Consider the following 18,518-nt stretch of genomic DNA (forward strand, 5'->3'; position numbering starts at 1 on the left):
CTAATCATTCTCATACTTGGGATATAGCGGGAGTACAATATTACACCAAATGGCTTAACTGCAAGGAACCACCATGTTGGTAGTCAGTTCATCTTGCAATTTTGTGGTTAAACTATCATGTTCCAGCTAAACCAAGACCGGATTTGTGATCATCGACAGTACATATAAATAGTAGTATTAATACTAAATAAATATAGCTATAGCCTCACTTTCAATCAACGCATTTTAGAATGAAGTTTTATTCTTTTAGATTTCTTAATCGCACACTAACTAACCAAAACCATTTTAATATCCAAGGATACAAGCTGGGCAGGTTTAGAACTAGGTGGTGGTGGGGGGACTGATACAAAGATATGCTGCTGTATGTGGGGTTGCAAAATATTCATTTGGAAGGATGTACTTTGCAAACAATGGCTCTTCCAAATGGTATTACAAATTTCTTATTTATTTACTTTTTCACAGTATTTTGAATTTTAGGAAAAGTATCATGGAAAAAGTCAACACATCATAATAACAAACCAGAAAAGAGAGTGTATCTGAAACAGAAAGTGTGGCCCAGATGAGGATACTGGCTATGTAAGGAATAAATGTGGGCTTGCCAGTTGAGCAACGCACTGTGAGCAGGGAGTCCTGGATTAAGAATATCTTTCCAACTGTGCCATTGTGGTTGTGAATGACCTTGGGGAAAGTTACTTAACCTCTCTGGGTTTTGGTATGTTCACCTGTAAAAATTAATATTGTACCATCTGCCTTACAACCATCCTGTGAGAATGAATGAATGAATGTTTACAAAGTACTTTGAGATCCTTGAATTAAAGACACTGTATCAATATAAAGTGCACTGAATCATTATTACAGAAAAATAAATTTAGAAATGGCTGGGCACTAAGTTAGGGTGACAATCTCTCCATTGTGTCCCATCCCAGAGGACTGGCGGAATATTATGAGACCAAATGGGATGCCATGAATGCTCCTCTCTGAACTAGAGGCACAAAATGTTGTCAAGGCAACAAGGCCATAATGCCCTATTGATTTTAAATCACCTGTGTTTGACACACCTAGGGCTAGTTGTTGGACATAATGTGCCTTTAATTTTCTGAGATTGCAACATGGCTGAAAGCTGACTTTACACCCGTGAGTATGGTCCTATTGTCACATGCACCAAAATGCCACAGAACATTCGTACGCTGCATTGTCAAACCCCAAGAGGTTTGTATAGCTGCCCTCTTCAGTGCACCCACCAGCTAATACTATGTGATCTGGAAGAAATCATTGCCCATTTGCACTGTCTAACGTTTACCTTAAACTCAGGGATCTGGAAATCTTATGGTTCTGTCCAGGGATTTCTTGTGCTTTCTATTTCCAGCTGGGTTATAAGCTGTAAAAGGTAAGGTGGTGATGCCTATCTTGCGGTGGTGGTGGTGGTCTGATACTTCTGCTTGCTGTAACCAGGAAGCACTTAGACAGTCTTTTAAAAACATAACAGTCTGATCACTATTTTCACACAGCAGAAACATTCAAGGATCAGGCTGAATTTTGAGTGAATATTTGGACTTTGCATTTTCTCCAAACTCGTTCACCTATCATTAGCCACAAAACTATCAGTCAGTAAGAGTGCCATTGCACAGAATCTGACCTTCTCCAAGATCCTCTCATTGGAGTTAGTGGCAGACAGGGCCAGCTCCAGGCACTAGTTTCTCAAGCAGGTGCTTGGGGCGGCCACTCCGGAGAGGGGCGGCAGGTCCAGGTATTTGGCGGCAATTTGGCGGACGATCCCTCACTCCGCCTGGGAGTGAAGGACCTCCCGCTGAATTGCCGTCGCAGATCGCGGGGTTTTTTTTTTTTTCTTGTTTTGTTTTGTTTTGGCTGCTTGGGGCGGCCAAAACCCTGGAGCCAGCCCTGGTGGCAGAATCTCCTCTTAACATCCATTCCCTAAATTCTGTTCAGACAACGTACAATTATCCTGGAGACATGCTAACTTGTCCATGTGCATTTTTCTGAAACATGTAACTTTTGCTTTTGTGAAGTCATACCAATAGTTTGTCCAACTTTTTCCTATGTTTGCAAATCACTGATGCTACTTGCACCCATTCCTATAGATGTAATTAATTAGGTTTGAACAGGATGGAGAACCTCTACTGACATAGAAACCAAACAAACACAAATGCTGGGGCGAGGGGTGATTTCGTCTGGAAATGTTTTCAAGGCCCAGTGCAATTTTCTGCATTTTAGAAGCTATTAGGTTAGAAAAAAGATTTTAGAAAGGACAAAAGTGAAAGCCAGCCAGCTAGCCTTGGCTGGAAAGGTTAAATAAGAGAATACCCAAGTTAAATAAGAGAATTCTGTTTTGCCACATAGGATGAGAAAATTAGGCTTCCATACCTCATTGAGTGCAGGTAGAAATGGGCCGTTCTTGATTAAGAACACAATAACATTTTCTGCAATGTCAATACAAAATACAGTGTTACAAATGTAGCTAGAGGAGTTTTTAATAGTTTCCAAAGTGCTGTAGGTAAAAAAGTAAAAACTGCAGCAAGTGACATAAAAATCTAAGGCATAACACTGATCTTAATTCCAGCAGCATCAATTTGAAATATGTCCCCTAAAGTCAATGGAGTGATTCTGTCCCGGTATTTTAAAAAAAGGAGACTTTAATAATATCCAGTGCCTGTGGGGACTTTTTGCAAAAATCACAAATAATTAAGAAAAGGAATCTTCTTGCCAGCCCTGCAAAGATCACATCTTTGAAGCTGAATTGGAAGCACAGATCTTACAAACCAGTCACGTGTGTGTACCTGAAAGATCATAAATTTGTCTATTTGCAAAGCACTGGCAGGTAGCCTGTGAGCTTCCATTAGCAGAAGCAGCTGTACTACAGTATACTCCTTAATGTCAAAGGTGGCATCTTTTGCATACAAAGAATATTTTCTGGAGTCATGTCTCTGTTTAACACAGAAATGTTGCTTGATGAGACAGAACTCCTCTGAGCTTTTCCTGAGTGTTTGGTATAGTTCATCTCTCCAGCTTTTGCATTATTCTTTCAGTTCTGTTCAAATGCACATGGCTAGTGCCTCAGCATGTTTCGCTTACTTTAGGAAATATTTATGACTAGTTATATCTGTCAAACCTGAAGTGCTCAATCAGACTCAGATGATAGCTATAGTCCTGCTGCAGTTCATTGATAAAACCCTCCCCATTGACGATCATGGGGCATGCCATCTCTTTACAGGTCATGGACATGAAATGCCAGCCTGCATGGGGAAGACAGACTAACAAGCCTCGATTATACTGTCTTGTATGAAGGGGAAGAGAGAGTCATAAATAACATGCGGTTTCCAGGCTTTTGTGGTGTGACATTGCTTGTGTGGTATCTTTCTAAACATGGCTAAAGAGTGTCACCAAAGCAAAGACAGCAAAATGATAATTTAGTTAGAAAGGATAATAGCACCAACCTTGGGAAACAAAGAAAACAGAATAGGCTTCTTCAATTGCTCCGAACTTACACTGTCTAACTGTCATCAGACTCTCAGATTTCTCTATAGGGCCCAGCTAGCAAAACCCAACCTGGGCAAAGGAACTGGGGCCCAGATTTTTAAAGGTATTTAGGCATTGCTATGCTCAGCACTGCAAGATCTAAGGCCTAGATCCACAACAGTACTTAGGTGCCTAAGTCCCAGTTTTAGTCTCCACTGGGATCCACAAAGATGCCTACAGGGTTAGGCAGTTAAATTCACTTGGTGCGGGAATTCTCAGTGGAAAGTTCCCCCAGTGCCAAAGTTTCTGCCTCTGGGCATGCGCACTGCTGCCTCACTCTAGGTACCTGGATGCTTATCTCCTGCCTAAGCCCCAGTGCGAGATTCACAAACCAGAGGCAGACTGGCATCAGCCAGCCAATCTCACAGGCAGGGCCTGATCCAGTACACATGCTCAGAGCCACCTGCTGGATTGGGTTGCATTCAAAATCTGGTGGTGGGGGCCACTGCTGCTACTTTATAACTTTTTAGCTCAGAGCACTCACCTGGGATGTGGGAAGTCTAAGTTCAATTCCCCACTCTGCCTGAGAGGGAGAAAGGATTTGAGGAGGGGGCTGGGGAGAGGTGTTCTAACCATGGAGCTATGGGATATTCTGTTGTAAAGCTCCCTCAGTCTCTCTTGTTGAAGCTGTTCCACTTGGTATGAATACTTAGTCATTGGGCCAGAGAGCAAGAAGACTCTGTAGCCCAGCGATTAGGGCATTCACATGGGAGGTGCGAGACCCCCAGGTCAGGTCCCACTGCTTCAGTGACTCTAATTATTTATACTCAGTGGAACAGCTTCAACAGGAGACTATGAGGGAGTCCCCACTCAGAAGATCCCATAGTTCTGTGGCACCTATCTCTGCTCAGGATTCTCAGCCACAAACCCTCTCATGTTGTTAGGTGCCTAAGCCAGGCCAATCTATTTTAAAAAAACAGAGAGAGAGAGACTTAGAGCACTCAGCTGGGATACAGGAGAGTCGGGCTCAAGACCTCCTCTAAATCAGGCAGAGTAGTGATTTGAATCTGGGTCTCTGATATCTCAGGTGAGAACGCTAATCACTGTGCTCTTGAGTGTTCTGGGGACACACACACACGCACACCCCAAAAATTCCTCATCTGCCTTTTGTGCAGGGCCCGATATTGTGGACATGCTCAGAAAATGCCCGCAAGATCAGGTCCTGCAGGCAAGATAGGCAGGGGAATGCTTAGTTTGAGAATGCCACTGTGGGGCTCCTGGGGCTAATGGTCTGTACAGCCTGTTAGCTGTGGGGCAGCACCAGCACTTACATGGCTTTGCTCATGCCTACTGGTGGAATCCTAGGGGACCTCGGGCCTATGGAATTGGGCTGCAGCTGAGCAGTGGTTTTGAAAATATCAGTGGCACCTAAACGTTGCATTTAAGCATCTAAAGAGGCAGCGAGCCATTCAGGTACCTTTTGGCTCTTGCCCCTTTTGAGATGAATGCACCTCGTAAAGAGAAGTAGTCAGGAGGTAAGTTTAACTCAAAAGGGCTCAATTCTGTCATCTCAGTGCATTAAAATCCCCACCATCTTTGGTGAGAAATTTTGGATATGCAAGATTGGGCCCAATGTGAACAGGGTGGCGGGGGAGAGAGAGGAGAGGAAGAGTGTGTGCATCTGAAAAGAAAGTAAGGGGTCAATGGGAAGGAAGAAAAGAAACAGAAGCTTTACTTCTTAGAGTTCTCTGCATCACATTTCAGGCTCCCCCCCTCACATTGAACCAACCCACAACGTTCCTGCATGCCCCCTGCATGCCTGCTTGTAGATGGGTATCTTTCTCTTTTGAACCCTGTGTTGAAGCTGCACCCATTTTATGTATATTAATCAGTGCCCTAGCATGGCGTTCTACAGTGCAACCCTCAACAGCTCAGCAGGCTTTGGACTATTATGACTAAATAGTGTTCTTTTCAAAATGAGATGCTGATGTGCTAAAGAAGGTGGGGTAAGTTTTATGTCAGCAATGGAAGATTGTTTTGGTATGACTGTTTTCTGTAATGAAATAGTGACAATAGTATTAATACTTCGCACTTCTACATTTCACCAACATTTACTCTTTAACCCTTCCAACATGGCTGCAAGGCAGGTAGGGAAGACAGTATCATCATCCCAGATTCACAGATGGGGAAAAACAATATAGAGGTTAAGGTGAATATTATTACAGGTGCCCTCTGATTTTGAATGCCCAGCTTGAGGGGTTCCTACCTTCACCCTCAAAAAGGGAGACATCCAAAATTAGTTGCCTTGTTTGAAAAACTGGCTGCATGTGACTTGCCCAGAGCCATATAATGAGTCAGTGGAAGAGCTGGAATGAAAATGCAGGTCTCCCAGTTCCATGCTCTGTCCATACCGGCTTTCAAAAAAGTTTCCAATAAACAAAAGTCTCTCCACTGAGCTACAATCTGATTTTATTTTCCATACAATAAGCATTTTGGCTATGGTCAGAGTATCAATTTGAATATCCACTGTGCCCTCTTTTGGGGGACTTTTTTGAGGGGCATGGACTGAAGGACCTCGTACCATAGCTCTCTTCCATCTCTTACGTTCTATGATTCTATAAACCTATCACAGTGAGAGAGAAGGAGGGGGAAGGTCTTATCCTGATCTCCCAGAACTCAATGAGTGTTTTGGCTTTGGACTTCAACAGAAGGATTGGCACCAAACCAAGCCTAATGTCCCTATCCTCTCAGATATTCTGTAATGTTTAAAGTCACACTGTATTGCAGTCAGACTATACAAAAAAAAAAAAATCACTAGTAATGTGTGGAGTGCTGCTGTAGCTGCAGATAATGCCCTTTTGAAGGGGTATATTATGAACTTGGAAATTTACAGGATTCATCAGGGTTTACTTTTTCTCTCCAAAGATAGAGTGACTCATGAGAAACTTTAAGGTGGAGTACTCAAAACAAGGAGTGTATAAATGATTATCAAGGGAAGGTCAGTACTAGTTCTTCAAGTCTGAGCATGTCCCATTGTTAATGGTACACAAATAATGCTAGCTAGAATCCTGTGGTGTAGAAGAATTGCTATCACACTTCTCCGAGTCTCTTACAGGTCTCTGACTCACTCCTTTCAGCATCAATGAGGCTGATCTCAGTTTTCCCATTTTAAAGTGTGGTTAAGTGTGAAATGGTAAAATGACACTTTCTCATTCAACAGTTTTGTCCCTTTGGTTTCAAGTCATAACTGCTTAGTTGACAAAAGCAAGGGGATTATTTTAACTTTACTGTATAGGAATTTAGTGCCACTTTGGAAGAATGACATGGATTTTACTTGCCCTCATGTATTAATGCAATTAATTACATTTCCAGATAAGATCTAATTGTAGAATCTTTTTTACAGCATGGTGATGTAAGTGCCTGAAAGAGCACCACCTGATTTTCAGATCCCAGGCTGAATTTACAGCACTTGCAGTTAGAAAAATCATCTTTTGACTTAAGTGACCCGGATTGATTGGGAAGAGAGAACAAATACCGAACCCCAGGATGTCCTTTGCACAGAGTCACTTCTAAGTTTATAACCTTTTCTACATCATCAGTGTTACAAAACCTCTCTCTAAATAACACACACACACACACCCTAATAATGATACCCTTAGCTTCACTTATATTAGTGACATTATAATGTTGTACTTTGCTCTAACCTCAGAATAAATCCTACTAAAAGTATCTGGCTTATGGTATTTCAAGCTATGAGAACCTTATATTACGATGGGAAACAAAATCATATTGTGCCTTTTAGTATCTCACCATGAATGCTGGCCCTGAATCAACATCTTTTGTAGAACTAGCTAATATCTTTCTGACCTACACTTTCTGACTTACACTTAAAACTAGATTTTCAGTCCATTGTGTAGCAAAGATTCATGGTTGAATGCTCAGCTGTATAATACACATGGACTAAATCATGAGAGATACTGAGTAACTGCAATGCCCAGAGAAATCAAAGGAAAGTGAAGCTACACTCTAATGTAGTAATCTAGGGTTAGCTGAAGTGAAACAGACATAAATTACTGTGCTGAGATCCGCATCAAAGAGGAAAGGTCACACAGACTTCAAATAATGGAAAAGCCATTCTGTTCCCTGCACTGTCACTGGGGAATCCAAGAGCAGCTACAGCTCTATGACCCAGAGACTACAAGTCATACAAGCCAAGGTAGGATGTATGCTTCCAATAGACACAGGAATAGGTCTGGCCCCGTCTTCCAGATGCTTCGCCATCTTCATCTTATCCAGGCTCAGTCTGAGGCATTTTACTCCCATTCTCATCCCTACCTCTATCAAATATTGAGGAAGCTAGGAGACTTCAGTCTCGTGATTAAACGAAAAGGGGAGGTAGATCTGAGTGTTGGCACATTGGAGAGATTAAACTTGAGTGTCACACAATACAGACGATAGGCCAGGCCAAAAAACTTCACTACCTCCCTTAGTATTGGTGCATTGACATTGACCAAAAGGGGTGATGAGATCGAGCTCTGTAGTATTCTCCAGGAAAGCACATTTGTAATTAATGGCATCAAACGGCTGCTGCTAGATCTAAACAAAACCAGTATGGACACTACTGGGATCCACCCTCTAACAGCCATCCACAAAAACCTGACAAGTAGAAGCAAAAGGTCACCTGCAAGACAGAGAGGCAAATAAGCCCTCCCCCATAAATAGCTAGTTAATAGTTAGGTTTCAGGGTAGCAGCCGTGTTAGTCTGTATCCTCAAAAAGAACAGGAGTACTTGTGGCACCTTAGAGACTAACTAGAGATAACTAGAGTCACTCTATATGCATCCAAAGAAGTGGGTTGTAGCCCACGAAAGCTTATGCTCTAATAAATTTGTTAGTCTCTAAGGTGCCACAAGTACTCCTGTTCTTTTTAGTTAATAGTTAAAGACCAGTGATAACTAAGTAGGTTGTTAATGGTGGCTTGTGAACAGGGTCCTCCCACAGCATGGGAGCCCATGAAAGGGCTTTGAAGTTAAATGGTGTCAGCCTCAGCTGGAATAAATGGATGAAGCCACTATGGGGCTGGAATGTTTCCTGCACGTTGTCTCTGACCCTTCCTCTCTCCTCCTGCAGTACGAGGTGACTCTCCCATCCTGACTCCTCAGGAGGGAGGTTGGTCCAGCGCCAGCCCTGCTCAGGTGAGGAGGTTATCCCAGGTGCCACCTTGTTTTCTGTTCTCACTGCTTGCAACATCACTAGCTACATCTCCATCAGGCCCTCTTGCATCTTGTGTATTCCCTGATACCCTGGCAATACAGATAAATTGCTCCTTGCTGCTAAATTACTCACCTGTAAAAATCAGCGTGCCATTTTGAATCCTAACATTGATACTTACCTTGTGTAGAACAGTACTGAGGAACAATGGAGTACATCTATGTTCTCATACATGTGCTATGTAATGGTGGATGTGGGTGTGTTCTAATATATACACTGGTGGGTGTGTTTATGCCTTTCATTTGAGGATCTGAAAACACTTTACAAATGTTTAATTAATTAAGCCTCACAACCCTGTGAGGTAGGAAAGTTTTATGTGAGCCATTTTATAGCTGGTATAAATGAGACACAAAGCATTGAGATAACTTTCCAAAAGTTTCCAAAAGTCACATAGGCGCAGGCAAGGACCCCAGGAGTCCTTGCTCTAATAACAAGACATCAGTCCCTCTTTAAAATGAACAGACAGTCACACAAGGTTTACTGAGGACCATTACAGAATATGTTTTTTTAACTGTGAGAACAACAAAGAAAATAGTTTGTTAAAAGTAAACAAACAAAACTTTGTACAAATAGTACAGAGTGGGTAAAGTCTGGAGGCAGTCTTTATTTGCATATGTTAGGAGTTGCAGAAGGAAGCCATGCCACAGATGGCTTGTGAGATCATCTTTGAGTTATAAGATCAGATCCTTTTTAAACTCATGCAAATAAACCTTACACCCAAATTTTGTCTATTAGACATCGTCTCTGAATGCCTATTGTACATGTACAGTAATTCATTTAGTAGACTGAGCCAAAGCCTGATTGCCTTAGTTAGCTGATTGAACTTCTTAAATGCACAAAAATTAATCTGATTTGTAAGTGATGTACATGGAATTTTGGCCCTGTGTGTGTTGTGCTTGTACACAAATGCATTCCATATCAAATCTTCTTCAAGTGCATTGAATGCTGTGATTGCTGACAGGGGTGTATAGTTTACTTACTCAGAGGTAGGGAAATTCAAGCTCTCTTCCGTTTCCCCCTTGGGAAGGTGCCATCAGGGTGCTGCTTGTTTTCAAAACAATCATTAGCGAAGTAGCATCTGCCTCCTTTTGTGTAAGACAATGATTTTATTGGTACATGGCAATAAAGATCATGAGATATAGAGGCAAGTTACAAACTGCTCTGAGGCTTGGTATTCAGTTTCGGACATCAGAGAAACTTCTGTTTCAATGTGAAGTTGCAGCCTTAGTTACTATTCAACATTTTAAACAGCTGAAGTAATAAGGAAATGAAGTAGTTAAGGAACACTGTGTTTCTGCATTACTTTAGTCATTATGTTTCTGTGGCATATATGATCACCTTTCTGCACAGAGTACCAAAGCTGCTTGTGACAAAGGGGATCAGAATGGTAAGGACTGAATTACTTTGCTAAGAACTGGGCTGAAAAAGAATGATTAAAACTGGTGGCAGCTGGCACTTAGAATTTGTTTTCCTCCATCACATGAGCACACTGTTAGAGTAGGGTTGATCATGAGTAAGGCTCCGAGTTCGTCACGGATTCCGTGACTTCTGCTGTGGCTTTGTCACGTGACTTTCTGTGACTTCTGCTGTGGCTGGTGCGCCTGGCTGGGGGCTGCTAGAGCAGCTCATGCAGCCCCTGTGCCAGCCATATTGGCCATTGCTGGGGCAGTCTCGGGACACCGCCCCCAGCAGCAGCAGAAGTTCGGGTGGGAGGCTCGGGGCTGCGGGTTGGGGTGTGGGAGGGGGTGAAGGCTCTGGGTGGCCCTTACCTCAGGGGCTCCCCGGAAGCAGTGACATCCCTCTGCTCCTAGGCAGAGGCGCGGCGCAGCCAGGGGTCTCTGCATGCTTCTCCTGCCCGCAGGCGCCGTCCCCACAGCTACCATTGGCCATGGTTCCCAGACAATGGGGGCTGCAGAGCCGGCGCTTGGGGTGGAGGCAGTGTGCAGAGCTGCCTGGCCATGCCTCTGCCTAGAGGCAGAGGGAGGGGGGTGTTGCTGCTTCCAGAGAGGCGTGGAGCAAGATAGGGAATGTGCCAGCCCTGCCACCCTCCACCCTCCCCAGCACCAGCAGGGGTCCTGGTCCCCCTCAGCACCCGCAGCCTCCCCAGCCCTCCCCCCGAGAACCCGCGGCACTCCCTGGGCTGCCCACCCCCAGCACCTGTGGCACCCCTGGGCTGTCCCCTCTCCCCCCCTCCGCCCAAGAATGTGTCAGGGGTATATAGTACAAGTCATGGACAGGTCTCAGGCTGTGAATTTTTGTTTACTGCCCGTGACCGGTCCTTGACTTTTACTAAAAATACCTGTGACTAAAACGTAGCCTTAATCTTGAGTAAAAGGCTATTTTTATGAAAAGTCCTGAATTGAAGCATTTGTTGTATTAAAACAAGACATATATGTAACATACCCCAAAATTGACCATCCTATTTTCTTCTGTGTCTTTTGCAATGTTTGGGGTTGCTAGGCCTGATTCAAAACACACAAAGGTCTGGTCTATACCTAAACATTAGATTGACCTAGTTACCTTGCTCAGGGCTGTGAAAAATTTAATACCCTGTGTGGCATAGTGAAGTCAACCTAACCCCCACTGTAGACGCAGCTAGGTCTACAGAAGAATTCTACTGTTGACCTAGCTACCACCTCTTGGAGAGGTGGATTACCTGCATTGGGCGGAAAAACCCCTTCTGTTGATGTAAGAAGCATCTATGCTACAGTGGCACAGCTGCAGTGCTGTAACTGTGCCGCTGTATTGTAGACAGGGCCTAAGTCAGTGAGGTTTGGCCCGGGCCCTCTTGTTATTGCACTTTTTCAATGGGATTATCTTGCCATCTGTTCTCTCAGGCTTTTGAGAAGAGATGGCTCTAAGAGGGTTACCGAGTCCTGCATGATAGGGGATTTGTAATTGGTTTATTTGGTAATATTAATACTTTTCAATATACGTTCACCCAGGGTAAATGGGAGAGGCACACTGGATAGGCATTCCAAATAAATAAGGAGTTACAGCTCGGGACTAGAACTTCTTATGTACAGCACCTAACATAACAGGATTCTGATCCCAATTGGAGCCTCAGGCCCTACTGCAACATCAGTGCTAAAATACTACTACTAAATCTCCAGGTTGACACAGCATTGTGATTCTGTTTGATGTTTACCGTGTGGTTTGTCCTCTCTCATATTTCTACTATTTTTTTCTTGTCTGCTGATAGAAACCCAGCTCTAAGATGACACTTTACCTTAGCCTGGCTCTCCAGCACTTGGCACAGTTGTCTCTGTAAACGTATCCTTCATCAACTTTCCACTCTCCTGAATGCTGCACAGAATGTCACATTTGGTCGCAAGAGCACCATCAGTCTTGCTATCAAGATCTTGACAAGCTTCCATGACATACTCAGAGAACTGAACCACTATGCCTCACTGGATCAAGCACTGCTTTGCAAACCACAGCAGTCTCTTCTATTTTTGGTTTCTAATCTTTCAGATGCACAGCCCCCCCTAATCTGTATAGAAAATCTGAAAAGGAAGAAAAAATAAATGAAACAGGGTAAATATATCTATTCCATCAGTAAAATTCCATTTATTAAACAGAACAGCTCACAGGAATGTGTGTGATCTCAAAATTTTAAAACTTAAAGAGCTCTACAGTGTTTATGTACCAACGAAATCAAAGCAGGTACTAGCAAGAAACAAAGAAATAGTCTACAGTTTTAACACCCACAATTAACAGCGCTTGACCTGCAACAGTGCATGGATGTTCACAAGAACAGGAACTTTGCAGTGCCCCCAGTGGCTGATCAGAGAGCAGTGCTGATGAGTTTGATGGGAATGTCCAATCCAGTCTTCTTCCTCAGCCAAGGACAGCAGGAGCTGTGTGTGGCCTTGAGTGGAAAAATAGGAGGGGGGTCCTTTGTTCAGAGCCAGAGCTGAAAAGTCTTCTGTTGAGGATTTATTAAAAAAAAAACTAAATCTGTCTCCAGTCACATACCAGCAACATGGAACTGGTGAAGCTCAATTCTGAGTTTGCAGTTCCTTGGAAATATTTTGCCAGAGCTTGCAATGCTGCAAGCCATCATGAAATGCAAATGCCAGAATAGGATGCTGAGCAACTTTCTACTTTTCAGGAAGAAAAAAGCATCCCTTTTGCAAGCACATTTCCACCCTAAGCCTCCATTTCTCTTAATATATATTACTTGTGGTGCTTGCAGGGAAAGGGAAGGTATCAGTCAAAACACAGTATAAAATACCGTATCATTTTGGGAGAGAAATTTTATTATACTTTTTAAATGGGAGATAAAAATGCTGTTCATTTATCTTTATCATGCTCTTGCAATTTAGACTAAACACGGACTGTAAGTGACATGGCAATTTTGGACTCTTCACAGATGACACATTAAACAGCTTCAGAAGGTCTTGTGGCACCTTTAAGACTAACAGAAGTATTGGGAGCATAAGCTTTCGTGGGTAAGAACCTCACTTCTTCAGATGCATCTGAAAGCTTATGCTCCCAATACTTCTGTTAGTCTTAAAGGTGCCACAGGACCCTCTGTTGCTTTTTACAGATTCAGACTAACACGGCTACCCCTCTGATATTAAACAGCTTGAGCAACTTCATATGCACTCCCTCTGCTCAACAATGAGCATTTGCTGGCAAGACAGACAAAGTGACCAATATTAAGGTCCTTGAGAGAGCAAACACAACCAGCACTGAGAAAATGCAATTGAGAGCATAACTTAGGTGGACCGGACATGTCATTGGATTGGAAGACCACCTCACTCAAAACAGATCTTGCAAGGGGAGATGAGTTAGGGCAAAAGAAAGAAGGGTCATCCATATAAACACTTCAAAGATAACTTCACGAGTCATCTCCAGTGGGCTCGCATCAATTTTAAAGAACTCGAGCAAATGACTCAGAACAGGACTCACTGGTGGTCTCTAACAAGATCAGTATGTAAGAGGTTTGAGCGGGATCGACGAAATTGTCTCCAGGCTGCACGTGGACACCGTGAGTTGCATCATCAAACATCATAGATACGGACTTTCCATACCCTCAGTGTGGCCAACTGTGCATCAGGGTTCCGAGTCACATGCATAGCCATAGATGAGAATTGCAACAAGATCATCATCAGCATCAGCAATGGATGACCAACGCAACACACAATTTTGGATTTGAAAAATGAGGGTTTGGTAACCTGTTAACTGAGTTAAAAAGAAAAGAATCACTGTGAGCATTTGATAGTTGGGTATTAACCGCTATTTAATTCAGAAGCCCAAAGCATGGGAGCTATCAATCCATAATAATAATTAAAAGAATAATCATGATGATGATCATTTTGTACTTGAATAGAACCTTCATGCATGCTGCATTTTTGGGAGGGAGGCAAATATTTCGTTAACTTTTCAAATGGATAAACTGAGGCACCAAGATGTTAATGTGACTTTTACAAGGTCATGGAGCAAGTTAATGGCTGTGGGTGAAATCCTGGCTCCACTAAAGTCAATGGCAAAATTTCCATTGACTTCAATGGGCCAGGAATTAGAACCCAGGAATTCTAGCAGCTCAGATCTCTAGGCACAGAGATTTTCACAGCAAAGATTTTCATAGGCGGTGAATGGAGAATGAATTTTTAATGTAAAGAGCGATAAGCCTGTTGTATATTAACCCAAAAAAATCTAATTACTGACCAAATAAACTATTGATTACTCCAGTAATTGCGTTATTTCTAGCAGCACCAATCTCTGGTTTTGGTTTATGGGTTTTTTTTTAAGATTAAGGCCCAGATTTTTAAAGGTATTTAGGCATTGATTAGCTCAGTGTTGCAATATGTAAGTGATTTAGGAGCCTACTTATTTTCAAAAGTAACTTAGGCACTTGGAACTAAAAATCCCTTAGGTTACTAAATGCTTAAATCATTTTTGAAAATGAGATTCAGGATCCTGAATCAGTAAGCATTCCAACAGTGAGCATAGCAATGCCTAAATACCTTTAAAAATTGGACCTAAGTGTTTTAAATGAGATTCTATTGTTTTTCACCAACATCAACAGAATTTTGCTTAAAACATTCACATTTCATTACTGGTATGATGGGAAACAACACATTTACTGCAATTTATATTGCTTGTGTTCTTCTTCACTTCAACAATGAGTCATTATTCAGAGTATGTTTATGTAATATCATAAATACCAATCTCTGGTATTTATGTAGCATACTATTTGCTTGGGCAAGTTGCCACATGCACGAAAGTAGTAAACAAAGAGCCATTCTTTGGGGGGGTTAAAAAAGAGACTTAAAATGAATCCAATTTTCCTTCATAAGGCACTCCTTGTTATGTTACCTAAAGTGGCTCTTTAAGATATACAATATGATAAAACACACAATTCCTGGGAGACTTAATTATGGTTCCTAAGAGACTGGTGAATAAACAATCAGGGACAGAGTGTTTATTTTTCCCTAGGTTTTTCTTAACTATTAATGGGAAGCATGAAAATAAAAGGTCAATTTTGTAAAACCTCTGCTGTAGGAATGTATCAGGCTGGTAAAGAACAAGGAATGTGGAACTACGCACCTTCCCAAACACGACATTTCTGTCTAAAGCAGAACTATTTTATTGGCCTCCCAATAATTCTAGTTTGTAAACTGACTTGTGGTGGGTGTAAATACCACAGCGAGCCCTTTGTTGTATTTACTGTACTGTATCTTATGCATCAATAGTACTAACTACAGTGTGCATGCCAAAGTAAAGAGTCTGCCTTGTCTCACCTTGCTCTTGCATTCATACAAACAACTTCCTTCACAACAAGGTGTCAAACTCTTCCAAAGGCATATGAAATGTTCTGCCCTAGATGTTGTCCTAGAGGACCCAAGCCTGAAGAGGGCTACGCAACCTCAAATGCAATTGCTGTCAATGGGGGCCGAAGTGCTCAGCACTATACAGGATTGGGCCCAGAGAGTCTAAAGGGCTTCCATTGATTTCCAAAGCGTTGGATCAGGGCCAAAGTAAATGTCAACAGCTGAAGCAAAATCGCTTTGTATCCCCTCATGGGAAATCGATCAGGACACATTATAGCGATAACAGTAGGCTGGGAGACGCTGTATAATAGGGATAATTGCACTGGTCCATTTAAGGTGTCTCCTTTTGGCGACCCAAAAATGGCACCACTCAAAAACACTAGTCACTTTTGAAAATCTGGGCCCAAACCTTTTTGGTTCTATTTCTATCTCTGCCACTGACGGCCGCCTGGGTTAGTTAGTCACTAATCTCTTAGCATCAGTTTCCCCAGCTGTAAAATGGGGATGACAATATTTAGCTACTTCCTTAGGGTGTTGTAAGACTATAATTAATTAATGTTTGTAAAGCACCTCATGGTCCTTGAAAAGTGCTTAAGAGGATAAAATGGTACATATAATACACTAGCAAAAACAAAGCCCTAGACCTCTCTAGGGTTTTGGCCCTGCATCACAGAAGTCAGTTGGAGCTTTGCCATTGACTTCACTAGGCACAGGATCAGGCCCTAATAACTTAGCAGAGACTAGTGTTGACCTAGCGTTCTTCTTCTGGTCAGTGCATTAGATTGCTCAGATTTGTAGCTTACATTTACTTAATATACACTACATTCCCTTTTTTAACCTTAGTCAAAGTCATGGTAGAATCTGTTATGTACCAGAAGCACTAAACTACACGTTGATGAGATCAGGAGTTCAGGGAAACATGAGAGCTCATGAGTTATAGATCATTGCCTAACCGATGGGACATGCTTTCTCTCTCTCTCTCTCTGTGTTCTCCACGTCCAGATCTGCAAATAAAGTAACAAGGGAGATACATTCACAGGATGAAGCTGGTCAAGCTAGTACTTGTTTCTGCCTTAAGGATTTATTAGAGAAGTGAATAAACATGATTGTTGTGGTAATTAACCCCATGTAAATCACAAATCCTGCCTTTATAGGCTTTTGTTTGTGCTGCTGTCGTTAAGGGCTAGTCATTGTTTCCATGAGGTAAAGTACAGTTTTCAAGCAGGGTTGAGCCCTAAGGCAAAGCCACAGCAAATGAAGGGGAAGATCACACAAAGGAGAGAAATATAGGGGACTCAAGGAGAGAGAACCCCACAGAAGAAACTCAATTTTTGTTCATTTTTTGAGATTCTGCAAGTTTAAAAAAAAAAGGAATCTTTGGGTGACTTCTGTTTTGCAACAGTTTATTTTAAAAAAAGGAAGGCTTAAATTTTCAGCCACTTGGAGCCCATTCTTTCCTCAAACCATGCAAGTAAGTCCAACTGCCACTGGAAAGAAGAATAGATCCCAAAGTTCTTATGGTCATTAACAGCCCTCTAGACCCAGAAGAATGCCCACGAATATTAGCACGCCCAGGTGGAGGACAGTATAACAGCCTCTAATGTGAACTGGTTCCTTTTGCTCTATTTATATTACATTAAAGAGACTCAGTGTTTGTATTGTGCTGGATTGACAGTTCTGGCATTTGGAGCGTGGTGAGAGTTTTTGTGCCTCTGCCAATTAAGGCCGCTTGTCGAGGTGGTTTTGTGACATGGACATTTGCTGCAAATAAATGGATTCTGTGCTATTAAAAATAAACACAACAGTTATGTTATTTAATTTTCACTAGTAGCACTCTGACACCTTGTGCTAAAAATATAATCAACACCTCAACAGTGGGAGACCTGGTGACTCTGTAATTCACTGGAACAGGCCATAGGTGAATTGTGCAGATTAATTTCTGTAAAGCAAATTGAGATTTACAGCATCTCTGTAGACAGACTTCCAATTACTGTCATGAGAAATGGCTGAGCACATGAAGATGGCTTCCAGTTTCCACAGGACTCCTCTTACCACGGCTAGGGCTCTTATAATTTACCAGCTAACAAAATTTAAAGTGACTGACGACTCTAATCACTCAGCTGGTTTTAAGTCCTATACCAAGGAATCGAAAATACAAGCCCTTTGGAAATGCTTCCAGGCACTGAGTTAGATCAAACTGCTTCTGAATCTCTCACTCCACCACTCATTCCATGAACCCATCCCCAGATTTCTGTCTTTGGCTAGACTGAAGAGGAATGACCACCCGACAAAGGCAAAACTACACAGTACAAATGAAAACACATTTTGTAGTTCACATACCTTATGTGCTATCGAAGGCTGGTGGGAATGTGCATAACGTGCCAGCCATCTCGAACCCAGGAACTACCCTCCCCATAATCCCTCAGGACAGAAACATTTCTGATTGTGCTCCAGCTTCCCCATAAAAGCTCCATTGTTACTGCAGCACAGCCTTTACCAGGAGCCATGGCATAGGGCCACAGCCTCCAGGGACACTCTGAAGCTGCACAAAACAAGTTTTTCCAAACAGTTAAAGTGTTCCCCAGCCCAGACTCTTACATTCTAGTTGTTTGTTCGGGAACGCTAACCCACCGAGCCCTGCCTATAATACTGGGTGTTTAAACTCCACAGAGACATTTTTTCTAACATACCAGTTCTCTAACCTACTGGCCCTTTAGAACTAGGATTAATAGGCAGATTCCATAAACACAGCAGCAAGGATTCTGCCCTGCTTTAAAAAAAACAACATATAAGGGAATAAGCTAGTAGATGCGTAATGGCTGCTTCCTTTAGATTATTATGTTAGTCAGTATTTCCTCTTAGCCTAACTGTGATTTGCAGTAGCTCACGAGTAGTTCATAGTTCAGGTGCAGGATTCGTTAAACAACTTCTATTTGTGATACCATTTTATGACGAAGATAGTTACTTTCAATATGCTGTGGGAAAGCACACA

General features: G+C 42.3%; 2 long non-coding RNA genes across 12 annotated transcripts in view; one reads left to right on the forward strand and one right to left on the reverse strand.

The window, feature by feature from the left end:
* Window positions 1-8,264, forward strand: part of LOC117886669 — a 44,547-nt gene extending 36,283 nt beyond the window's left edge. The window contains exon 4 of the long non-coding RNA XR_004648019.1: window positions 6,878-8,264. This is a non-coding gene — a long non-coding RNA (uncharacterized LOC117886669). The remainder of the gene's footprint in view (window positions 1-6,877) is intronic.
* Window positions 8,265-12,363: 4,099 nt separating this feature from the next.
* Window positions 12,364-18,518, reverse strand: part of LOC117886420 — a 200,210-nt gene continuing 194,055 nt past the window's right edge. For 9 of the 11 annotated variants that reach the window (XR_004647967.1, XR_004647969.1, XR_004647968.1 and 6 more), the window contains one exon: window positions 12,364-13,934. This is a non-coding gene — a long non-coding RNA (uncharacterized LOC117886420). Of the gene's footprint in view, window positions 13,935-16,398; window positions 16,531-18,518 lie in introns of all 11 variants that reach the window. The other 2 variants (XR_004647970.1, XR_004647962.1) reach the window with 2 other exon arrangements.

This window comes from Trachemys scripta, chromosome 13, assembly GCF_013100865.1.
Source record: "Trachemys scripta elegans isolate TJP31775 chromosome 13, CAS_Tse_1.0, whole genome shotgun sequence".
NCBI classification, from domain to species: Eukaryota; Metazoa; Chordata; order Testudines; family Emydidae; genus Trachemys; species Trachemys scripta.